The sequence below is a fragment of the Panicum virgatum genome, chromosome 8K, assembly GCF_016808335.1.
Source record: "Panicum virgatum strain AP13 chromosome 8K, P.virgatum_v5, whole genome shotgun sequence".
NCBI classification, from domain to species: domain Eukaryota; kingdom Viridiplantae; phylum Streptophyta; class Magnoliopsida; order Poales; family Poaceae; genus Panicum; species Panicum virgatum.
The window spans coordinates 48,833,963-48,839,962 of NC_053143.1; positions in this window are offsets into that span (position 1 = coordinate 48,833,963).

The following is a 6,000-nucleotide window of genomic DNA, read 5'->3' on the forward strand; positions in this document are numbered from 1 at the left end:
CTGCTCGTGAGGCCTGAGCTGTCGGGAAGCATAAGCTACTACCTTCCCGTCTTGCATGAGGACACATCCTAATCCTTGTCGGGATGCATCACAATAAATGACAAAATCCCGATGAATATCCGGTAGGGTCAGCACTGGGGCGGTATTATAATCCCGATGAATATTCTTCAATTCTTGAAACTTCTTTCACACGACTTTGTCCAGGTGAATTTCTTATCCTTCTTAAGCAGCTCTGTCATGAGCCGGGCTATCTTGGAAAATCCTTCAATGAATCTCTGATAATACCCAGCTAATCCAAGAAAGCTTCTGATTTCACTAACATTGGTCGGTTGCTGCCAATTGGAGACTGCTTCGACCTTCTCAGGGTCCACTGCCACTCCTTCTGCGGTCAGAATATGACCAAGGAAAGCTACTTTCTCAAGCCAGAATTCACACTTGCTGAATTTGGCATATAGCTTATGTACTCTCATCTCTTTCCAATACTACCCACAGATGTTGCTCGTGTTCCTGGACACTCTTGGAGTAAATAAGTATGTCGTCGATAAAGACTACGACAAACTTATCTAACTCGTCCATAAACACCTTGTTCATAGATTCATGAAATAAGCAGGTGCATTGGTGAGTCCAAAAGACATTATCGTAAACTCAACTGCCCGTAACGGGTGACAAAAGCTGTCTTTGGGATGTCGCTTTCTCTAATCTTGAGCTGAAAATATCCTGACCTCAGATCAATCTTGGAGAAGTACTTAGCTCCTTTTAGTTGATCGAAAAGGTCATCAATCCTGAGGAGGGGGTACTTATTCTTGATGGTCACTTCGTTCAGTGCCCGGTAATCTACACACAACCTCATACTCCCATCCTTCTTCTTGACAAATAGGACTAGGGCTCCCCAAGGCGATGAGCTTGGTCTGATGAAGCTAATTCGTTGTAGTTCTTAAAGTTACTTCTTTAATTCTGCCAATTCAGAGGCTGCCATCCTATAGGATCTCTTGGCTATAGGAGATGTTCTAGGGACAAGGTCGATGACAAACTCTATATCCCTATCTGGTGGCATTCCGGGAAGTTCTTCAGGGAAAACATCTGGGTATTCGTTTACTACCGGGACTTCTTCCAAAGACTTGGCTTCCATGCTAAACACCATTGGTTCTGGTCCACTTCCCCGGGTATGGCAGGTCACTCGTACTCCTTCTGGGTTCGTTAGGTATACCACCTTGTCAGCACAACCTATGAGACCATTGTGCAGACTTAACCAGGCCATTCCAAGGATCATGTCTATTCTCTTAGACTTAAGTACTACTAGGTCTGCTAGAAATTCTACCCCACTTAAATTGATCCTTATCCATAGACAACCTAGTGACACCTCCAGGCGTCCTGATTAATAGGGGTGTTTTTAGTAGTACTATAGGTATTTTATGCTTATCCACAAAGCTTGACAATATGAATGAATGTGATGCTCCAGAATCAAATAATACTGTTGCCAGAGTTGAGCTGACTAGGAACTCATCTAGTACCACTCCTTGTGCACCTTGAGCCTCTTGCGCGTTGATGTGGTTGACACGGGCTCGTCCATACAGCTGCTGGCTGTCGTTGTTGCCCTTGTTGTTGCTGCCGATGGGAACACGGTTGGCTCCGGACACTGGTGGCCTAGGCCCATTCACCGTGTTGGAGAAGGCTGATGCAGCAGGCTTGTTCTTGGCATATGGGCAGTTGGCAATGTAATTCCCTGTCTCTCGGCAGTTGAAACAGGCCCTAGCATTGTTGTTGGTGGTGGTGACTTGACTGGCATTGCTCTGCGGGGCCTTCATGGTGTTCTGGCTTCTGAACTGTGTGTTAGGGACTTGGGATCCTATCATTTGTGACTAGGTCCTATACTGCATTGGGGCCTGAGATCTTGGTGCCATATAGTTGGAGTTCCATGGTTTCTGGAAGCGGTCCTGCTGGCGGGCCTTGCTTTCCAGGAACTTACGCTTATTCTCCCTACTTTCTTTAGCTTTGGCCCTTTCTGTGAGAATGGCCTTGTTCATCAGAGTATTGAAATTCGGGCATATCTGAGGGGTGAGCAAGGTCCGGAGTTCTGGGTTTAATCCCTTCTTGAACATGTCCTGCTTCTTTTTATCATTGTCTACTTCTTCTGGTGCATAGCGGGCAAGCTCGATGAACTGGTAGGTGTATTCCTCCACTGATTTATTTTCTTGCTGCAGTTTGCGGAACTCATCCGCCTTGCGCTTCATGGTAGCCGTGGGGATGTGATAGCTGCGGAACTCCTCCACAGATTCCTTCCAAGTGATGGTGGAGGCATCTTTGGCAGCGGCACAGTAATTTTCCCACCAAGCTAAGGCAGTTCCAGTGAGTTGGTGAGCTGCCAGATGAACTTTATCTCGATCTTGGCATTCGAACGGCTCGAGCTTCCTCTGGATCACACGCAACCAGTCATCTGCATCCAAGGGGTTGCTGGATCCGGCGAAGGTGGGTGGCTTGTGTAACACCCCGGGTGTCTGCACAGTAATTAAATAGGTGTCTGCATAGTAATTGTGTATGTTTGCTATGCATCATGTGCTTGAATTACTTAAAAAGGATCTTTTTGTAATTATGAAAGGTTATAGTGTAATTATGATTTTATGCAAGGTCCTTTATATAGTTAAATATGAATATAGCTTTTGTGGAGGGTGTTTTTGTAAAATTTCAGTGCATTTAATGCATGGCAGCCATTTTTACTTTTGAGTCTAGAGTTAAAGTGAATTTGCTTTGAAAAAGACAAAATTCCTAGAATTCAAATTCCTTTCTATGTTTTGAATTTTAGCTCTTGAATATTTGGTCAAATAAATTTTTGCACAACATCAAAGTTGTAGATCTTGAAAAGCTGAACAACTTTCATGTTGGGCACTTTCCATTTGAGCTTTGGTTTAAAAGTTATCACTGGTTTATAGTTTAGTCCCTATAAATTTTGGAAATTTCAAAATCGCCCTTATCCCCATCTCCCACCTCCCTGCTCTGTTCTCGCCGCCGATGCCACCGACAGCGCCGCCGCCGACGCCTTCCCGGCCATTCCGGCCATTAAACCGCCGTGCGCTGACACCCACGCGTCGCGGACGACCTCCTCCACCGCCCGCTAGCCTCGCGCTGGAGCCTCCCCAGTCGAGCCACGCGCCTCGCCGCTTCCAGAGCCACCCCGACGGCCGCCACACGCCGCGTGGACCTGGCGCCCGCCAGCGCGAGCGAGCGCCCGAGCCCTACAAGAACCCCAGGAGTCGATTTCACTCGCTCCTTTGCTCTCTCCCCGCTCCCACACCGCAGAACACCGCCGCCGCCCCGCTGGAACGCCGACGAGCTCACCCCGCCGCGGAGCCGCCACTGCAGGCCCGCTCCACCCCTACAGCCCCCACCGTTAGCCGCACCTCGCCCTCGCGCAACTCCCAGGCCACTTCCCCTCACCCGAACCCCACGGAGCCACCCGCCGCCGTGCTCCGAGCCCGCAAGCCGCCGCTCGCCGTCGACACCCCCTCTCCGACCACCCTAGCCTCGATTCCAAGCACCCAGAGGTGCGCCTTGAACCCGTGAAGCCCCCACACCCCTTCACCCTCGCCGCCGGTGAGCCCCTCGCCGGGAAACGGCCGGGTCAAACCCCGCCTCCCCTCTCTGACCCGGCCAGGGACGTCGGGTGTTTGAATTGAAAAACCCCAGGGGGTTATCTGCGTAGTCAGTGACTCATAGGAATAGTGCCCGCAGGGACTTGTTTGTATTAGTTTGCTGCAAACTTTGAAATTCTATATTAATTCATAGGAAATTCATAAAATAGCAAATCTTGATGTTTTGGAATCCTCTTCAAGAGCTCTATGCATTAGAACCATAATATGTTAGGCTTTAGTTGTAAGTTTTTGCTGTAGATTTGTTTTGTGTTACTAGGTATATAAATACTTGTTCTTAATCTTTTTCTTATCTGATGCTTGAGAGCTTGTATGCTCTGAAATTTTGTGGTAGTTGAATCATGTTACACTAGTTTTTCTATAAAAATTTCATGATCAGTTCTTTGTTGTAGCTATTTGTTTGATTTAATCCTTGTTTAATAGACTTTATTTATGATAAATAGTTTCTGTTCTTGTTAAATCCTGAAAATATTCCTGAGTGTTCACCTGGAGTATAGTAGCTTATCCAGAAAGTTTGAGCTTCAGTTCATGGCTAGATCAGGAGCTAAAAATAAGTCTTGCTAATCTGTTGTCTGTTTTGTTTATTTTATCATAATTATTTCTGTGTAGATAAAATCATGAAAAATTCGCAGTAGCTATATCATCCCTGTGTAGGTCTGTTGTTAATTGTTGAGCCTCTTCTTTGCTATATTTTGACCTGTATAATTCAAGATTCTGCTAGGTGTTGTCTGATTGAATGAATTTTTGTGATTAATTGGCTACATGTCTTGGCATGATTTTTGCAGGGTAGCTTAGTATGTTCATGTTCTGTTTAGGGTAATTTTTGATAAATTTATTGCTATTGTGATCTGAGTTGTTTTTTTATTAGCAAACCTTGAGTTAAATGCTATAGGAATCAACCACCATCATTTTATGAAGTTAGTATAACTTGCTTGTGCTGTTGATCATGATGCTTTGTGTAGTTAAATTTGTTATTTAACTACTCTATAAACGATTGCCCATGTGTATTTTTATAATGTTGTTCTTGCATTACATATAGATACGACTACTTTGTCGGGCGGAACATACGAGCTGATTCCGGAGTCTGACGGAGGTGATCTCGAAGCTCAAGCGAACACTGCTGAACCAACTGAAGCCCCGGACCAAAGTTCGGAAGAGCCTAGAGTTGAAATAGTTAGCAATTACCGAGAAGGCAAGCCCGGACATAACCTATACTTCAAATTAATATCATTTACTGTATTATTTTACTGTGCATTTACAGTTCATAGGAGTTGAATTGAAACCTAGATGCATGATCCTAGGAACCTATGTACTGAACACTAGACCTGAGTTCGAATAATTGCTAAGCTTATAGGACCGGTAAAAGTCGAGTGATTGCCTGTCACTCGCGAGCTTTATAGGAATTGCCTATTACTTTCTGTTATCAATATAAGGACGACGGACGGGGTTGTGTTCGATATCATGACCTCATGTGAGACCCATCTGTGTTGATGAACTTGCTAAGGTCGCGTGTGTGGTAGTGCCGGTTAAGTTTTTGAAAGTACTAGCCACATGCCGTAAATATGGTACGCGGCAAGCTAGTAGCCAATTGGACGGGGAGTGGATATACCTGACACTCTCTCTTAGAGATAGGTTTATTTTATGTTGCGCAACACTATGACTTCTAGGGACAAGGGTGGACCGGGCATGGGTGGACCTGGAGCCCTGTAGTTGGGAAGAGTGTTCCTATCCATGAGCCGGAAAGAAAGGCAAACGGTTGTTTGGAAACGACCGATGGTGTTCCAAACGTGTGTGTTAGGTTTTCCTTGCAAGGTTGAATTTCGATTCAGAATCGTCCGCCTCTCACGATGAAATGAGACTGCTTGATTGATCTGCCACACAGAGTACGAAGAGCAACAATACTTTAATAAATCTTGATGTTTGCTTAGATTTCTACCATGATTGGATAGTAGTTGCTTACATAGAATGGTTAATCAACTAGAATCTTGAAAGCTAAAACTTGAAAGTAAGGACCTACTCTTTATTGCTTTTCAGCAAAGGAAAAACCAGAGCCTTACAAAGCCTTGCATAGTCTAGCTAAGGGGGTTACTTATACCGTTGACGGTTAAGTCTTGCTGAGTATTAGAATACTCAGCCTTGCTGTTGAAACCCTTTTTCAGGTATGACTTTGAGGATCAGATCGCTAGCTTGACCTATCCTTGCTCGTTGCCCCTGGCTGGTCCGTAGAATGGGATACGTCTTTGGCCGGCAATGACTATGACGAGTGATACCATGCTTGGTCTAGCTTGGTATACTTTTGCGACGTGTTGTAGTCATCGTGTTTTATCTTCCGCTGTTTAGACTCTGAACTTATAAT